An 18520-nucleotide genomic window follows, 5' to 3' on the forward strand; every position below is an offset into this window, starting at 1 on the left:
GTGTCATTCTACGATTATTTTAAGCATTTAATTTCTTATTTAACATTCATTAGCTGAAATTTATATATTTTTCGATCGAGAAATCTCAACTTGTTTTTTTGTTCGCTTAAAGGTGTTCAGAATCATAAGTTTTTTGAAGATTATTTTTTCTTTAATTTTTTTTTAAGCAAGTGATAATTTATTTATTTGTTTTACCAGCACTGCCAAGAATAATTGGAAATTAAGGGATTTTTTTTCTTTGTTTAACACCGCCAATCGGTAATTTAGAATTTCGGGGAAATTTTAGTGATTGATTAACTTTACTTTAGGTAAGATAGAAGTGTTTATGATCTTTTGTGAATTTTTTTTGTGATTTTAAGAACTGGTTGACTTTATTTGCTTTGTTATTACTGCCATTATACTCAGTGGTTAAGAAAGTGTTTGTCATTAGTGAATAAATGCCCAGGAGGAGATCGGCACAAACTAATAGTGTAAGAACTCCTGTTTACACAAGAAGTCAAACCAATAATTTAACTATGGATAGGGGAACACAGTCAACTAGCCCAGTCTCTGCAGCTGTAGGTACACATAAAAGACATGCAATTAACCATATAGCCAAATTTTGCAGAAGGAAAGAAGGTCAGGGTGCCTGTAACTTAGAAAACTGGATAGAGCAGGTAGGCATACATCTTAATAACATAATAGGCACAGATAGCGAAAAACTCAGTGAAGCGAAGAGTTATCTGGATCTGGAAGCAGGGGGAGACTTAGAACGATATGTCCATTCCGAGACATATCAAAGACTTAAGAACTGGGAAGAAATGAAACAGTTCTTTAGGAAGGTATATTCCACAGTAGGCGAAACAGATCCCGTTATCAGCCTTGCAAGGATAGCTCACTGTTATAAGGCAGATAAAAGAAGCTACCAAGCGATGAGTTCCCAGCTATATAATAATATGAATGAATGGGGCCACTTAGTTACATCCACTAAATGGGCAGAGATAGATAAAATGTCAGTAGCTGATGTCAAAACTATTATTAGGTTAGCATTCATGATTGGAAGTTTGCCAGCCGAAGCTATTGGAAGGATGACCCGAAAATGGGAGACTTCAGATGACATAGCTGAGATCGAAGAGGAAGTAGCAAGCATCTTAGGTAGAAATCACGAAGGGAACCCCGTATACAGACCTTTAGTCACCATAGGACAAGAAGAAAGAGGACAAAATAGTTCTAGGAATCCAGATAGAATCAGAATTAGGACGTTAGGTAATACAACTCAAGGGGGATTTTCAACAGTCACGTGTCATAACTGTCAGAAGAAGGGACATTATGCCAGTGACTTTCGAGGGATAGCTTACTGCCCTTTCCATAAGAGAGCCGGGCATAGCGCTCGAGATTGCAGAAATAGACCTGCTTCAGCACCTAGATATAGATCCCAGTCAAGAGGCAGAGGTAGAGACCGTAGTCAGTCTCCACAAGCTAGAAGGAATAGGGGTTCAAACCCAAATAGGTATCAAGATACTAACCAAACTGCGAGTATATCAGATGACACAATAGTAAATTTTCACTCCAGTGGTATAATGGGTCTTCCTTCATAATAGAGGGGAGGACCGGATTGCAAAACCTAAGCCAAACTAGACAGGTTAGCAAAGTTAGTATAGGGAATGAATATAATTATAGACCAGTATTTCCCGCACATGTTGGTTTAGAGAAACCTATTGCCACATTCTTTGATACAGGGAGTCCTAAGAATATAATGTCAGAAAAGGTGTATCAGATGTATTTTTCTCACTTAAGTTTGAACCCAGCAGTAGACTGCAGAATCACAGACGTTCAGGGTAATAATATCAGAATAGTAGGACAAATAGATTTTCCTTTTAAGCTAGGAAGAATTTCACTAAAGGAGAAGGTTCTAGTAGTAAGAGATATACAGTTAGGGTTTGCACATTTGCTAATTGGTTATCCAACTATGGCTAGAGAAGGGATCAGCATTAATGCACCTAGAGAGCAATTAGTGATTAGAAGGAATCATGAAATTTCTAGAATACCTCTATGTAAATTAACAGGAAGAATCCCGACTCGAGAGCTCTCTTCATTGAGAAGTATTCTAAAGAAAGACACGACAGAGGGAAGATATTCAGTATACAGCACAAGCTCTCAACAGATAAATACTCACTTAGAATCCAACCAAGAAACTTACTTGAAATTAGACAGGGAGTTAAGACTTAAACCTGAAGAGAGCGCAAGGATAGAATGTACAGTAATTCCAATTTTTGAAGGGAAGGAAATTCTCACGCTTACTGAAGAAGCACAAGTAAAGGGGGTACATTACTCTTCTAGTCTACTTGAAGTCAGGCAGGGTAAAATAGCTTTGCAGGTTATGAATAACAGAGGAGGAAAGGTTAGGCTAACACAGGGAACAGAATTAGGTTTAGCAGAGGTATACAGCATTCCCATTCAAGTTGTAGAGAAGGAAAGGGTAGCACCAATCAATAAAGAAGGTGAAAATTTAGCCCAGGACATAAAACTGAGAAGAGCTAAGATAGGGTCTCACTTGAAAGATATTAAAGAAGATTGTGCTAGAGAGAAACTCATAGATTTGCTAAGTGAATACCAAGACATAGTCGCTATGGAGGGCGATACACTAGGTAACACAGGTGAAATAACGCATAGAATAGACATTCCACAAAACACAAAGCCAATCTACATACCAGCCTATAGAGTAGCCCATTCCCAGAAGGAGATCACTGAAAGAGAAGTACAAAAAATGGATAGGCAAGGAATAATAGAACCATCAAAATTTCCATGGTCTTTCCCACTTTTGCTAGTTCCAAAAAAGGATAAAACCTACAGAGTAGTGGTAGATTTTAGAAGGTTAAACAAGATAACCGAAAATGATCCTTATCCAGTGCCGTCTATGAGAGATCTTATCACAGTGATCATATCCAAAAAATATTTTACCACAATAGATTTGTTGCAAGGATTTTTACAAATTCCTTTGGACGAGGAAAGTAAACCATTAACTGCCTTTAGTACAAGCAACGGTAGATATCAATATGTGAGAATGCCTTTTGGTCTGAAGTCAAACCCAGTAACCTTTGTGAGATTAATGGATAAGATTTTAGGTGATTTATTAGGCAAGGATGTACATTGCTATATAGACGATTTGATAATAGCAACAGATACAATTGAAGAACACAAAACTGGTAAGAGAAGTACTAAAGAGACTGAGGAAGGCGAATCTTAAATTGAAGTTAAAGCAGTGCAATTTCCTCAGAAGGAAAATAGACTACCTGGGACGCACACTAAGTGAAAAGGGTGTGGAAGTAAACGACTTAAAGATTAAGTCAATCAAAGAGTATCCTACACCTCAATGTAAGAAGGATGTGAAGTCATTTTTGGGATTAGCAGGTTTTTACCGCAAGTACATAAAGAATTTTGCAACAATATCCGCTCCGCTGACGGAGTTATTAAAGGAACACGTGTCATTCGTATGGAAAACAAGGCAACAAGAAGCATTTGATGAACTAAAGGAAAGGTTAACTCACTCTCCCGTACTTAGTTTCCCAGATTTCAGTAAAGAATTCTTTTTAGCTACAGATGCAAGTCGCACTGGTATAGGAGCATGCTTAATGCAAAGACATGATAACAAATATAATGCTATAGCTTATTACAGTAGAAAGCTAAAGCCCACAGAAGTAAACTACTCAGTAACAGACCTAGAGTCTTTAGCCATAATAGATGCTCTAAAACACTTCAGGTATATCATATTCGGGTACAAGATAACTGTATTCACTGATCATTCCGCCGCAGTAGAAATGCTTAAGAATCCGAATTTTTCCGGACGTAGAGCTCGTTGGTTTATGACAGCCCAAGACTATGACATAGAGTTGAAATATGTTCCAGGGAAGGCCAATAAAGTGGCAGACGCCTTATCAAGGCATAATACGCAAAGTGATAGTATGAACATGATAGGCCATGAAGCAGAGCAGGCCGAATTCATAAGCAATGTATTTACCATGCATTACACAGAAGAACTTTCCAGACAAAATTTCATAAGTGAACAAAAAAGTGATGAAGATTTAAAGGAGATCTTCGATTTTGTAGAAAATAAAAGAGACTTTAGTCAAAAGGAACGAGCAGAACTAAGTAACAGAACTGGATGCCCCATAGACGCGGTAAACGTCATAGACGACGTACTAGTTTGGATGTGTCACGAGTGTGACCCGTTTGATCAATTACTAGAGTACTCCATAAAAGAATAGTACCAAGGAGCCTAAGAAATAAAGTCATTGAGTTAATGCATGACGATGACATGAGAGCTCACCCAGGAAGGGATGAGACAGTTAGACTAGTTAAAAGATCGTTTCATTGGAAAGGAATTTACAAGGATGTTAGTAATTACGTGAAGAGCTGCAATACTTACAGCAGTTACAAGGGAAGAACAGATAAGGAAGTACCTCTAGGGAAATATCCCATTCCGCAGACTCCATTTGAAAGAGTAGCCATAGATCTAATCACTAATCTTCACACCACGAGTAAGGGGAATAGAAATATATTAGTGTGTGTTGACGCACTCACTAGATACAGAGTTAATACCATTAACTAGTAAAGGAGCTAAAGAGTGTGCAATCGCTCTTTTTGATAAGATATTTTGTAGGTATTCTGCCCCACAGCTCATTATATCTGATAATGGCACCGAGTTCAATAACTCATTGGTTCAAGAAATTTGTGATGCATTCAAGGTAGAAAAAGTAACGATACAACCGTATCATCCAGCTAGTAATGGCTTAGCAGAAAGAAATAACAGAAAGGTTCTAGATGCATTAAGGCATACAGTAGGGCAGGATCCTGATTGGGACGTCAATTTACCTTTAGTCCAATTATCACTAAATGCTAAGTATCATACAAGTACTCAAGCAACACCCATAAAGGCTTTAATGTGATATGAACCAAGATTACCATATGCGTGGCTAAATCAGCCACTACAGCCTAATTACTCTGAAGACATTATAAAAATAAGAATTGGGAATTTCAAGGTAATTCATAAGCAATTACACAAGAATTTAGAGGAAGCTCAGAAGAATATGATAGACAGGCATCAAGAAGGATTAAGGCCAGTAGATTACAAGATAGGCGATGAAGTTTACCTCAAGAAGGAAGTAAGAAGTGGAAATAATTACAAGTTAGCCACTAAATTCACAGGGCCCTACAAGGTCATAGATGTGCAAGAGACTAAGGTGAAAGTGAAAAAGGTGAATGAAGTAATACCTTCCACATATGCTGAATCATTAGAAGAAAAAGGATTTTGGATAAATAAAGATAAAGTCAAGAGAACAAAAGAAGTTAAAGAGGCAGAATTGACTGAAGAATTAGAAGAAGCTACTTCAGAAGAAAAAACTAGATATAACCTAAGAAATAGAAGAGTCACATTTCAGTAATAATGATAAGAACAAACCCATCAATTCATCCTATTATTCCCTGTATTTGATTTCTTTGTTGCTGAGTTTGCCTTCATTGGTTGACTTAGTAATGAAACCATATTTTTTTTATAATGCTGCAATACTTACTTTAATTAGTCGGTCTTGTAACAAAAGAATTTGGGGTTAAGGCGCCATAACTTCGAATTTATTTTTCTTTAACTGAGGGGAATTACTTAGGACGCAAGAAAGTAAAGTAAAATTTCTGAAATGTAACGTATTAAAGTCAGAAGGGTTAACAGTCATCTTTAGGGATTTGCAACCCACTATCACTAATAGAAGAATGAGGTAGAAGTTTAAGACAGGTTTTTAAATGATTTCAACGAGAATCTTGTTTTCAAATCACGAATATTTGTATCAGTGTACTAATAATAGAAGTTAAAATACCTTAGGTAAAGGATTAAATGAAACCAATACAGTTTGTAAGATTTATAGAGTAATTTAACCAGAAATAAATTCCTCATCAAGGAGAACTCTTGACGGTCTAAAGCTCTTAACCGATAACCCATACAAGGTAAAGAAATGAGAAATACATGTCAACATTGAAAGGACATGTCAACATTGAAAGGAGTGCATGAACTATACTAACACTAGAAGTAGAAATAGTAATTACTTATTTTCCCGTAGAACTAACACGTTTGCGATCTTCGTTTCTTAGAGATACTTTAAATAGCGAAAGCTTACCGATTTGTTTTGCCAGTCACAAAATATTCGTAAGTACTACTTTGTTTTCCCAACCCAAGTTGCCAGTCATACTTTTGAGTTAGTCATTAAAATGTAGAAGTTTCCTATGCAAAGAGAAGTCTATACTTGCATTGATAAAGTGAAGCAACACGTACACAAGTAAGTTACACATGTTAGTTACACAATGTTTGAATACACCCAAGATACAAGTAAGGACATTATCATTCATTTGTAGCAGTGAGCCCAACAAGAAATCCATGAAGAACGGCCAAGAAATGAAGATTGCCGCCTTATGATTGTACAGATTGATTACTTTTAAGAATTTAAAATCCACCTGTTAGGCAGCTAGGTATGAGGGCTGAGTAAATCCAAATGTAACTTGGATAGATAATTGCTAGTGTTTCTTTGCTCTTTTATATATCATTTACGGTTGTTTTAATACTTCAAGCCAGATTCATAGAAGGAATTTGTCATACAAAACGTGCATATTGTTAGGAGCCCTCATAGTCCATACTGTTTTGTTTATTTAGAAAACTGTCAGGAGACAGTTAGGTAGCATGGCCGAGACTGTATCGAGAGAATAGAAAAAACGTATTTTTTCGAAGTGGAAATATCCTATTTCCATTTTGGGTCAATCAAAAGGACCATAAACTCATAAATCTCCCAGCCTGTCACAACAAGTCGCCAACCATATCTTCAAGAACACACCAGCACTAACGAGGCGCTAAGAGAAATTGCATCTGGCCGTGCCTTCGAAATCCACGAGGGTCCTGCGAAGGTTAGTAGAGTGTGAGAAAACACCCTCACCCCCCTTGACTTCGAAGGAGAGCCCAAGGAAATAAGCCACGGCCACAGGTCAAGCCTAGATGTTTTGGCCAATCAAATGCCATCAGTGCCAGAGACCTAGAGACGTCCTACAAGGAGCAAATACCCAATAATCAACAGGAATTCCTTAAAACACACCTCCAAAAGTTGGAATGAAGCAAGTGGAGGAGGTGCCTCAGGAAAGCAGTACCTGCCCTGAATATGAAGTCATGGTTGACACACGGAAAAATGGGAGATATAAGGACAGGCAGACACGAAAAGACACGGAGAAAAGAGAGACAGAGAAAAGTCAGAGAGAGAGTCGAAAGGGGAATCAGTGTAGAAAAGAGCAGAGTCTAAGCAGAGTGGGAAGATAGAGAGAGAGAGAACTATTCCAAAGTGAGGGGAAGCAGAAAAGACAGAAAGAGAAGAAGTGTGTTAGTGAAGAAAGACTCTCTCAAACAATAGTCCCCGTAATCTAATTCGTTTAGTCTCTCGAAACCATTATTTTAAAGTCTTGAAACCATTATTTTAAAGTCTCGGACCATTAAGAAACAGTTAAGAAACTATAGGTGGAACTGTAAGACAAGAAGTGCAAATAAAGAAGAAACGGGGACAATTAATCATTTTCCCTTTAACCTTGGTAATTTATAATTTAATAACTGTTTTTAAAGAACCATTTGTTCCTGCTACAAATAACTTCCACGCCGCCTGCCCGGTGCGCTACCATAGAGTTGGGCCCTTTGAAGGAAAGAAACAGGGTCCGACAACATATATATTACCAAGTAAATAAATATTGGAAGAAATCTCTTAGGTCTAGAGAACTGAAAAAGAATGAAAAGGTCTCGGCAAAAACAGAAGGAACCCCTCCATGTTGGGCAAAATGTCTGCATTCAGGACCCCACATCCAAACTTTGGGATCGCTCTGGAGTGGTAACAGAAGTCATTGGGACCGGGTACCGTCAGTACCGTGTACGGTTGGGTCAAGGGATGAAAGTGGTCGGGTGTCAGTACGCAATACGCAACAGGCGCCACCTTCGCCCCTCAGTGGCACCAGCGTCGCCAGTACCCCCTGATCGGGATTCTCGGGAACCAGAGTCTTTTCCCGAATCTCGACAACAGAGATGTAGGAGGCCACCTGCATGGCACGACGATTATAAGATGTAATTTTGTTGAACTCTGTAATCTGTCGTATTTTTAGAAATTCTGGGAGTGTTGTATTAATTATGTATGTTATTTTGTCTTTTTTATTTTGTTGTGTTCACGGTTAGCTAGGGCAGCTCCCGCAAAAGAACAGGGTGCTTGTACTATTGTATTTTGAAGATAGAAAAATATTTGTCGCCCCATATGTAGGCTATTTGTCCATCTTGTGGGGGCATGTATGGGCTAGCCCAAAGACTGGGCTAGCCGTATTCGTAACCATAAGATATGTTGGACAAGGGAGGGGGGAGTCTGCCTGGCAGTGCACAGCAAAGTGAGAGTTAGTTGCAGCTGCCCGCTGGTATGGGTCGCTTGTACCCAATATGGTCCTGAACGCTCTATGGGCTAATAAAGCTTCAGAGGTTACCTATCTTTCTCTAGCCCTCACACCGCCTTCTTCAAAACGTTCGCTCTGCAGTAAAGACGCATCAAAGAAATTGGTTTAATTAATCCCAATACATGGACACGACAAGCGGTGACAGATGGGATTCAGCCTCAAATACTAAAAGACCATCATTCTCTTCCCACAGGTAAGAGATAAAAATTGCAGTATGTGTTATATTTGCTAACACACGTGACACTTATGCTATTCCATACCTTATGAACAGAGAATATGAATGTAGTGTACGGCCTAACAGTGACAGAAATTAAACCCATGGAAGAAGTCACAATAACTTAAGATGTGAGAAACCAGCTTGAGAAAATGAAATCAAATAAAGCACCAGGCCCAGATGGGATGAAACCAGTTCTATTCAAACTGTTCTTGTAGAGCACCAACCTTAAAAGAGAATTGGCAGAATGTTTAGACAACATACTGAAAGGTTGGAAAATGCAGAACAGCTGGTTTAAGTTGTAAGAAGTGCAAAAGAAACGAGCAGGTAAAAGTTACTGCTACTTTATTACAGATCCAGGCAGTTTATATAGCGGCCGACTGGCACCGAACCGCGGAAGACAATGACATTGAGCGTGACCTGAGGTCAAAACAATTAACAATAATAGGCTATGCGGCGAACAAGTACAATTTACAATATTAAAACATACAGAACTTCAATATGGATACAGCCTTGATGCCTGCGAATAAAACATATACATACATACATACATACATACATAAATACATACATACAGGGTGTTACACAAGTTTATGCAAATGTTTCGGGAAATGAAAGAAAAAGTGATTTTGAGAAGAAAATGCTCTATAAAGATAATCATTTGAAGGCCCTCCCACCTTCCACCATCTGACTCTCGGGCGAGCAAGATGGCGTCCGGGAGGGCGGAGAAGTCAGGGATATGGAGGGGGGAGGGGGATGGGGGTGTTAGAGAAGTATGAGGAAGGAGTGATTAGGCCGATGTGAATCAAATACCTCCCAATCAAATGCTTTCTTTGGATACTGAACAAAAAAAAAAAAAATGCCTGCATCATTGAAACCCTCTTCTTCTCCGTCAGTGGTATTCATTGGACACAGATAAAAAAAGAATAAAAAAGAGAAAAGAAGAAGAGGAAGCCCAACTGAATCTTGCGTCCATCCAAGAAGGCTCATCCATGAGACACCCTCCAAAGGTTGAAAATGTGTTATAAAAAATCTCTCTCTCTCCATCAGAAGCATTCATCAGACACCAGTCATGGGCGTAGGCCTAGTCATTCCTGACACCTGATTCGCCCATTCCGTGACGAAGAGGCGGCAGGTCAGACAGACAGTTAGACAGACAGACAGACAGACAGACAGACAGAGCGCCCTAGGAATCAGCCATCACAAATGAATGTTGCCTCAGAGCAACATTTGCACGACTTTCTTCATGCGTGCAGCCACACGGTACCGCTCTGAGCTAACCATTAAAATGAGATTGCTTGCAAGAAAAGAACCATAATTAAAGGACTAGCAATCCACTTGCCCCATTCGCTCCCACCCCCCACTGCCCCTCAATCCCAGGCTACCCAGACCTCCTGTGAAGGTCTCTCTCCCTCGCCTGAACGGCCATTGTAAAATTGCCCTCACCCACTAACGAGGCCATCAAATGCTTCTCTTTCGAGAACATTTTTGCTGAGAATTACTTTCTCTTTCATTTCCAGGAGTATTTGCATAAACTCGTGCTACACCCTTTATACATACATACATACATACATACATACATACATACATACAAACATACATATATTTATACAAACATACATATATTTATACAGCATACATATATATGTATATATATACATATATATATATATATATATATATATGTATATATATGCATACATATATAAATATATATATGTACATAAATATATAATTATATGTATTATATATGTACATATATATACATATATATATATATATATATATATATATATATATATATATATATATATATATATATATATATATTCTTTTTCTTGGATAATTGCTAATCAATATGTTCGTGTTTATGTAGTATATGTATAAATGTATGTTTGTCTGTGACATTACATTACATTGAAAAATTCCCCCCTCTCTCTCTCTCTCTCTCTCTCTCTCTCTCTCTCTCTCTCTCTCTCTCTCTCTCTCTCTTCTGTTGATGAGTATTATTATTAGATTTATGTCAGGAAGTAACTTACCAATATAACCAAAAGCCCGACGAACTTCCTGTAAACTGTTGAGGGAGAAGTCCTGCAGGAGACGGCCCCCTGCCTCCTGGCAGGTAGCCTTCATCCCCTGCCAGGACTTCCATTCCCTCACAGGCTTCACGCATCCCAGACCCCCGAGGACCTCGGCCGGGCTTTCGCACGAGAACTCTGTGGGGAGAAAGAGGAGGTCGCAGTGAGGATGAGGAGGCTACACGACAGTCAAAATTCCCCGAATGACAGACCTCAAGGCAGATCTTTCATGAACTGATTTATAAGATGAGAAAGTAGATGATGATAAAACAAAGTGAACTGAAGCAATTTTGCCCTTTTCATCTGACTCTGTGTTTCACAGATTTTGACACTGTAGGAAAAAGCTCATAGAGACAAAGGATCGTCTTCCCTTACCACAGGTTCGTCCATCTCCCTTGAAAGGGCGGTTGCAAGAGCAGCTGTAACTCCCGACAGGTTTCTGCATGCTGCGCAGGGCTGCCTCTACCTTCCCTTAGGCATACTCGTCAGTGTCTGTTCATTAAGGAGAAAATATATTTGAATATATATATATATATATATATATATATATATATATATATATATATATATATATATATATATATCTATATATATATATATATATACCTGTATATATATATATATATATATATATACCTGTATATATATATATACATACATATATATATATATATATATATATATATATATATATATATACATATACATATATATATATATATATATATATATATATATATACCTATATATATATATACAGTATATAATATACATATATATATATATATATATGTATATATATACTGTATATATATACATATATATATATATATATATATATATATATATATATATATATATATATATATATATATATATATATATATAACAAAAGTTACAGAATCTTTAGGAATGTCTAGAAAATGCCTTCATAGAAACAAAGAGGATACAAACTCTTTGTCAAGGACAGTTCAGTGAAAGTGACAAAAGTCGTCAAATTAATCTTAAATACAAAAGTGTCACCACACCTGTGGCAGAAAGCTCAGAAATAAATATCTTGTAAATATACTCTCAACGGGCAAATGTCAGGATAATGAGTTTAGCGGAAAGAAACCTATATTTGTGGATTTTAATAGAATTTCCATGACTGGAAAGCTTTAAATAGTTCTTGAAGTATGATAATAGTTCAATGAGATCATTAAATGTGTTCAAAAGGTGCACATTCCATAAAAAGAAACGAGCACATTACATTAAAAGCCACAGCAATTTTACGAAAAGGTAAGGATTTTTTTTTTTTTCATCTCAAAAAGTGACACTTGTTCTTCGAACAGGACAGGTAAGAGAAATGATTACTCAGGATTCTACTATATCAAAATTCAAAACGAGCTTGACATTTTCTGTGAAAGGTTTTCTGACAGCAAGATATATTCATACCAGATCGATACATATGGATTCGCAAAGAGAAAAAGAAATGGATGATTGTTCTTTCAAAAGGAAAAGACCCAAAATGAGAGACGACACAATTCCTCTGAATGTCTTTCCAAAACTCAGACAGCCAGAACTCAGTGAAGGAATGGCGGGCTTTTTCCATGCGTTAGGGAGTGATATTATGATAAGTAAGATTAAATGAGAATAATTGGTATGGAGAAAATCATATGAAAGAATTGTCAGGAAAAGGAAGAAAATTTGAATGTGATGAAAACATTTTTAGAAAGTAATATATATGTAAAGTATTGAAAAAAGATGGTGAGTAAAAAACCCGATTAAGCCATTTGTCTTACCATCACAATGTGAACCACTCTGTGCAAAACCAGGAGGACAGGAACAGGTTCGTCCATCTCCCTGGAAAGGGGGGTTGCAAGTGCAGCTGTAACTCCCGACAGAGTTCTTGCATGCTGCCTGGGGGCTGCACCCCGCCTTCCCTTGGGCGCACTCGTCCATGTCTGTTCATTAAGGAGAAAAGAGATTTGAATATATATATATATATATGTATATATATATATATATATATATATATATATATATATATATATATATATATATATATATATATATATAATAACTCATATATATATATATATATATATATATATATATATATATATAATATATATATATATATATATATATATATATATATATATATATATATATATATATATATATATAAATTCCAGAATCTTTAGGAAAGTCTAGAAAATGCCTTCATAGAAACAAAGAGGATACAAACTCTTTGTCAAGGACAGTTCAGTGAAAGTGACAAAAGTCGTCAAATTAATCTTAAGTACAAAAGTGTCACCACACCTGTGGCAGAAAGCTCAGAAATAAATACCTTGTAAATATAGTCTCAACAGGCAAACGTCAGGATAATGAGTTTAGAGGAAAAGAAACCTATATTTGTGGACTCTAAGAGAATTTTCATGACTGGAAAGCTTTAAATAGTTCTATAAAAAGATGCGAGTACCTTGCATTAAAAGCCACAGCAATTTTACGAAAAGGTAACGATTGTTTTTCTTTTATTTCAAAAAGTGACACTTGTTCTTCGAACAGGACAGGTAAGAGAAATGATTACTCTGGATTCTACTGAACCAACATTCAAACCGAGTTTGACATTTTCTGTGAAAGGTTTTCTGACAGCAGATATATTCATATCAGGTCGATAAGCATGGATTCACAAAGAGAAAAAGAGATGGATACTTGTTCTTTCAAAAGGAAAAGGCCCAAAATGAGAGATGACAAGTTCGTCTGAATTTCTTTCCAAAACTCAGACAGCTAGAACTCAGTGAAAGGATGGCAGGCTTTTTCCATGCGTTAGGAAGTGATGTTATGATAAGTACGATTAAAAGAAAATAATAGTTATGGAGAAAATTATGTGAAAGAATTGTAAGAAAAAAAGAAAATTTGAGTATGATGAAAACATTTTTACAATGCAAAATGTGTGTAAAATATATAAAAAAAAAAGACGGGGAGTAAAAAACCGATTAAGCAATCTGTCTTACCATCACAATGTAAACCATTCTGTGCAAAACCAGGAGGACAACAGGTTCGTCCATCTCCCCGGAAATTGGGGTTGCAAGAGCAGCTGTAACTCCCGACGGAGTTGCTGCATGCTGCATGGGGGCTGCACTCCGCGTTCCCTCGGGCGCACTCGTCGATGTCTGCTCGGAAGTAAAGACAGTTTTGAGAAAAGAGGCATTGCGGAATGGTCCCTTTTGTTCTGAGGGAGGGCAAGGAAAGTCATTTCGGGAGACAAAGAGGGCTAAGAGTTTTTTCAATCCATATATTATAAGGACTTGGAATTGATAGCATGCTGGATAAAAACAATTAGACCTTTAAATATGTATAACAAATCATTGCAAAACAAAACCCATCACAATATCTTATGAGATTTCTGTGTTAAAGAAGGACAAATATTCCTTGAAACAAGAAAGGCAGTTGGAATAGTGACTTGGAATTCTGTTTGTTTGATCCTATTATAGAAAGAGTATCCTTTTCCTACTGGAGGGTCATCAGATGGGAAAGGGTTAACTTTGAAAGGAGAAAGAACCCTGAAACATCACCGAAAGTGTCACGTTGCTTCCTTGATTATAAAGGAGTGAGCCGCCTCACAAAACCTGAACACTAGAATTTCGACCTACACATACAAGAGTTTCACATCCGCGATATTAGTATTGGTTTAATGTAGATTTTCAGTGTTTCTCAAAATGATGTCCATATCCCATGTGAAATGGATAAATTGATTCAAATTGTTCTTCTTCTACGGCTTTGTCATATTAGCTTTTGCCCTTTTGTTCTTGGCATTTATATTGATCGTGGGATGCCAGCCAGAAGAAGAGCCCTGATTTCCCTATCGGTGTGTTCATTCCACAAGAAGCAGCCTAGGCCTACAGCCTAGCAGGCCCTGACTGCTACGGTAACAAAGGGATTAGAGTGATTCTTTACTTGTGGAAAAGATGCATAAAAATAGGACAGTGAGGAAAGAAATGCCATGCGAGCAAGGTGTGGAAGAACAGATGAAGAAAAGAACATAGTAATGCGCATTGATCTCTCACCTTCACAGCGCAAACCATCCCGTGCAAAGCCAGGTAGACAGGAACACCCATACTTGAAGAGCTTGTCGGTGCAAGCTTCGTGATCACCGCAGTTGTGGCTTCCCTCTGAGCACTCATCTGTGGGAAGAGTTTTATTGCAGTTAGAGAGTAGTCATTTCATATACTTCTCAAGATAAAACTGACACAGAAGGACTGATAGTGGCTACACGAGGAATTCCTCCCATCGACGTCAGTCAGACCTTTCACAGGACTGACAAACTATCTAGAAAGGGACTCCTTCGTTTAGTGGATCAGGACAGAAACATTTCAGTGTCATTCAATTCACGCCTGCAGAAAAATAGACTGATCTGTAAGAACTGTCTTTTCCTTGTCTAGAGCGCAAGTAGGACTGACCTATTCCTCCAGTCTCTAACAAAGAGATGACTCCAGATATTCCTGGCGAAGGTAGATTCCAGTTCTTGTTGTCCTGGAAGGGAAAAATAAATATGAACACTATCTGGAATGCTTATGCGCTTTCAATCCTATTCACACTTGTACATGGAATATGTCTAAGTAATATCAAAGTCCTGTACTACAGTACTAAATTACCAAATATAACGCTTAATATCATTTATCCTTCTATCCTGACATAGGGAAATGTTACAAAAACAGTAAATCATAGAATAAGAATTGAGGCAAATCCCTTCCAGAAGAAAAACGTACCTGCTGATGATATGTTTTTGAAGGATTGTAAGTCCTTCCTTCCAAGGCAGTCTTTTACTTCCTGATGGATCTCTGGAATGTATAGAAATTTTGAGATAAGAAGAGTTTATACATACATACATTCATATATATATATATACATATATATATATATATATAATATATATACATATATATATATATATATATATATATATATATATATATAAATATATACTGCTATATATATATATATATACATATATATATATATATATATATATATATATATATAATGTTGTCTCATCAATAGTGACGTAAAATTCTTCCTAGCCTGATATGCTGATAAACCTTTGCAAGAGACATAGTTGTCATCTTTATCATTCGGTATCACTAAACATAACCTTGACTATTATCTATTACCAGCAAAAATGCCAAAGGCTTGGCATTAACATTGAGAACTGTTTTCCACAACTGACAGAATTTGACTTTCAGAAACGAGTGAGGAACACTAGAAGTTACCTTCTAATGTCTTCTAATGTTTCCAGTTTTTCCATTGAGTAAGAAGACTATATGTAACAAAAGTCTTTATGCTACGATTATAAGAGCTTTGTCTTTGCATGAGCTGGAGTGGAAGAGGTCATATCTGTCCATAATCTAGATGGAGGGTCTCTAGGTATTCAGTGGTCTGGTTAAACTACTTTAATACCACTGCACTCTAAATTATTTCTAAACATAAACAATCTGTTCGCATCATTTGCTACTAATCATTTATTCCAAATGTAGAAACGCCCTCAGTAGTGACAACATTCCCTTCTCACGCACTTGCACTGACAGGCACCACCACCCAGGCACGCCACAACATGTGAGTAATGCCTACCACTGGCTGTATATTAAGTGTTGCATTGAAATTCTTTTTAAGAAATGAGAGTGGAAATATGTCTGACAGGGTCTTTAGAGTCCAGCCACTCCTAAACCTTGTTTTTTAGTAGAAAGGCTTTCCATGACCCTGCCATAATCTGCAGAATGAAGCTTTACTTGCAAAAGAGTCCCAGTTGTCTGTCGCTGCACCTGAAGAAAACAAAACAATAAACAAAAACTTATAAAGTTTGATTTCTGTAATCACTCCGGAATATTGATCAGTATATCATTAAAGTGAACTTGTGGAAGACAGTAGTCTTCACTATTGATGAATCAGTTGAAAGTCCAGACAGGATGCTTTCAGGTGGTCCATCTCGTGGTGAAATTCCGGAAATGGAAGATCAGTCTTCCTTTACAAGGCAGCATCATCAAAGGACATTGGATACGAATGGAAATGTGACTGAATGGAGGAAGTTGTGCCACTTCAGAATGTATGGTACTGATTATGCACTTATAAAGATATTAGAGTACAATGTGTCAATACAAATTGACCCTCTCTGTGACCTCTATTCGGGATTTCTTTGTATAACAAATCTGGCCTAAGAAGTACCAAGCTGACACGAGCTTGATTTAATCTACTTTATTCTTTAATCAAAGAACTTTGCTATTTAGTAAAACAAAAACTTGGAAAATACACACAAAAATTACCTTGAAGATTGTTTCAAACGTGTTCAAGCTATCATGTTCTGAAAATATAAATGATTGTTGGGAGAACATTAGTCTTTCTTCCTGAGACACAAGGCTCACTTGATCAGCAACTTGACTCATTCTATGAAGCAGAGACCCATGAAGTATAGGATTTTGTTGTGTAGCAGAACATAAATAATTGGAAGTAAAATATATACAAATTACCTTGAAGTTTGTCTTCAATATGTCCCTGTTTCTCCTGCACGTCTGGAAATATAAATCATAGTTTATAAAAAAAAGCTGGTCTTTATTCTTAAAACTATACTGCACAAGAAATGTGTGAATAACGGGGAGACATGAATAAGCTCCTGTAACACAGAATCTTAATAAAAGACGAGAGAAATATACCCGAGAGTGTACAATGGTTCTTCTGTATTCATTACCTTTATAGTGAGGAACAGATCATAAAAGTCGCGACTCAGCCTGGCTTTTCTCTTCACCTGCGGTTCACTTGCGTAAGTGGCAAGGGGAAACTACCCACCAGTGAAGAAAACAGAAGACAGGATAAGAGAACAAACACTGAATTAAAACAGAAAGCAATTAAAAAAATAGAAAGCAAAGGTAAGTGTGCTTGAAAAATAGGCCAACTTCTTTGAAAGCGATGGAAACAACCAGCAGAACAAAAACTGCTATGAAGACCATTTCAAGGCTTGGCCTGCCCAGAGGAACAGAGGCTCCTGGTGCTAGGACATGTGACAACATAACATTTGCGACAGAGTGTGAATGTGGAAATTCTGCCAGGCAGTGGCTCACACACACTGGCTCTTGGGGTGGAGGGAATGAGTGAGCTAAATGAAGTTCCGTGGGAAGAACAGCATCTTCCAGTAATCTTTGCTAGCAAGGATGAAGGTCCAGACAGGCTTCAGACAATGAGACAGGAAAAGGATTACAACAGCAGCCGAGGTGAAGATCAGAAACAGATGGCGCTGATAATGTCATCTCTGCAGGTGTAGAAACCCTAACAAAAAACGCTAGATTTCATGGCAAAAGTAGCTGCGCATTTTTTAAAACTGAGAAAATCTGAAGTGGTAGTCTGCAGACACCGTGACAGGAAGGAGAAGAAATCTCTGGCAATAGCAGAAAAAGGAGGATCTGAGGTAGCCAGTGAGCAAAACCTTGCTTTCTGGCAGCATGAGATGAAACACTTTTTAGCTGCTGTGGGAAAGAACGCTCTGAGTTGAAGGTAGCACCAAATGTTGTCTGACGTTCATGATCCATTCAACACATTTTGACCTACACAAACTGAATCATTGTGCAGGAACCTGGTGCAAGACTGACTAATCAGGTGAGGCTTTGTTTCAATGAAGTTTAGCCTAATTCCTTATCACTTACACCACAAACTAATCCCCTTGGACGGCTGAAACAGCGTCTATAATCAGACCCAGTGTATTATTAGATAATTA

At 37.4% G+C, this 18520-nt stretch overlaps 1 long non-coding RNA gene across 1 annotated transcript; it reads right to left on the reverse strand.

Moving 5' to 3' along the window:
• Window positions 1-12557: 12557 nt before the first annotated feature.
• Window positions 12558-15545, reverse strand: LOC136844267 (uncharacterized). Its single transcript, XR_010854796.1, has 5 exons — window positions 15531-15545; window positions 15222-15294; window positions 14829-14945; window positions 13776-13934; window positions 12558-12719 (listed from the first exon to the last, which is right to left on the reverse strand). It is a non-coding gene; the product is annotated as an uncharacterized lncRNA (long non-coding RNA).
• Window positions 15546-18520: the final 2975 nt, after the last annotated feature.

This window comes from Macrobrachium rosenbergii, chromosome 12 (genome assembly GCF_040412425.1).
Source record: "Macrobrachium rosenbergii isolate ZJJX-2024 chromosome 12, ASM4041242v1, whole genome shotgun sequence".
Lineage (NCBI taxonomy): Eukaryota > Metazoa > Arthropoda > Malacostraca > Decapoda > Palaemonidae > Macrobrachium > Macrobrachium rosenbergii.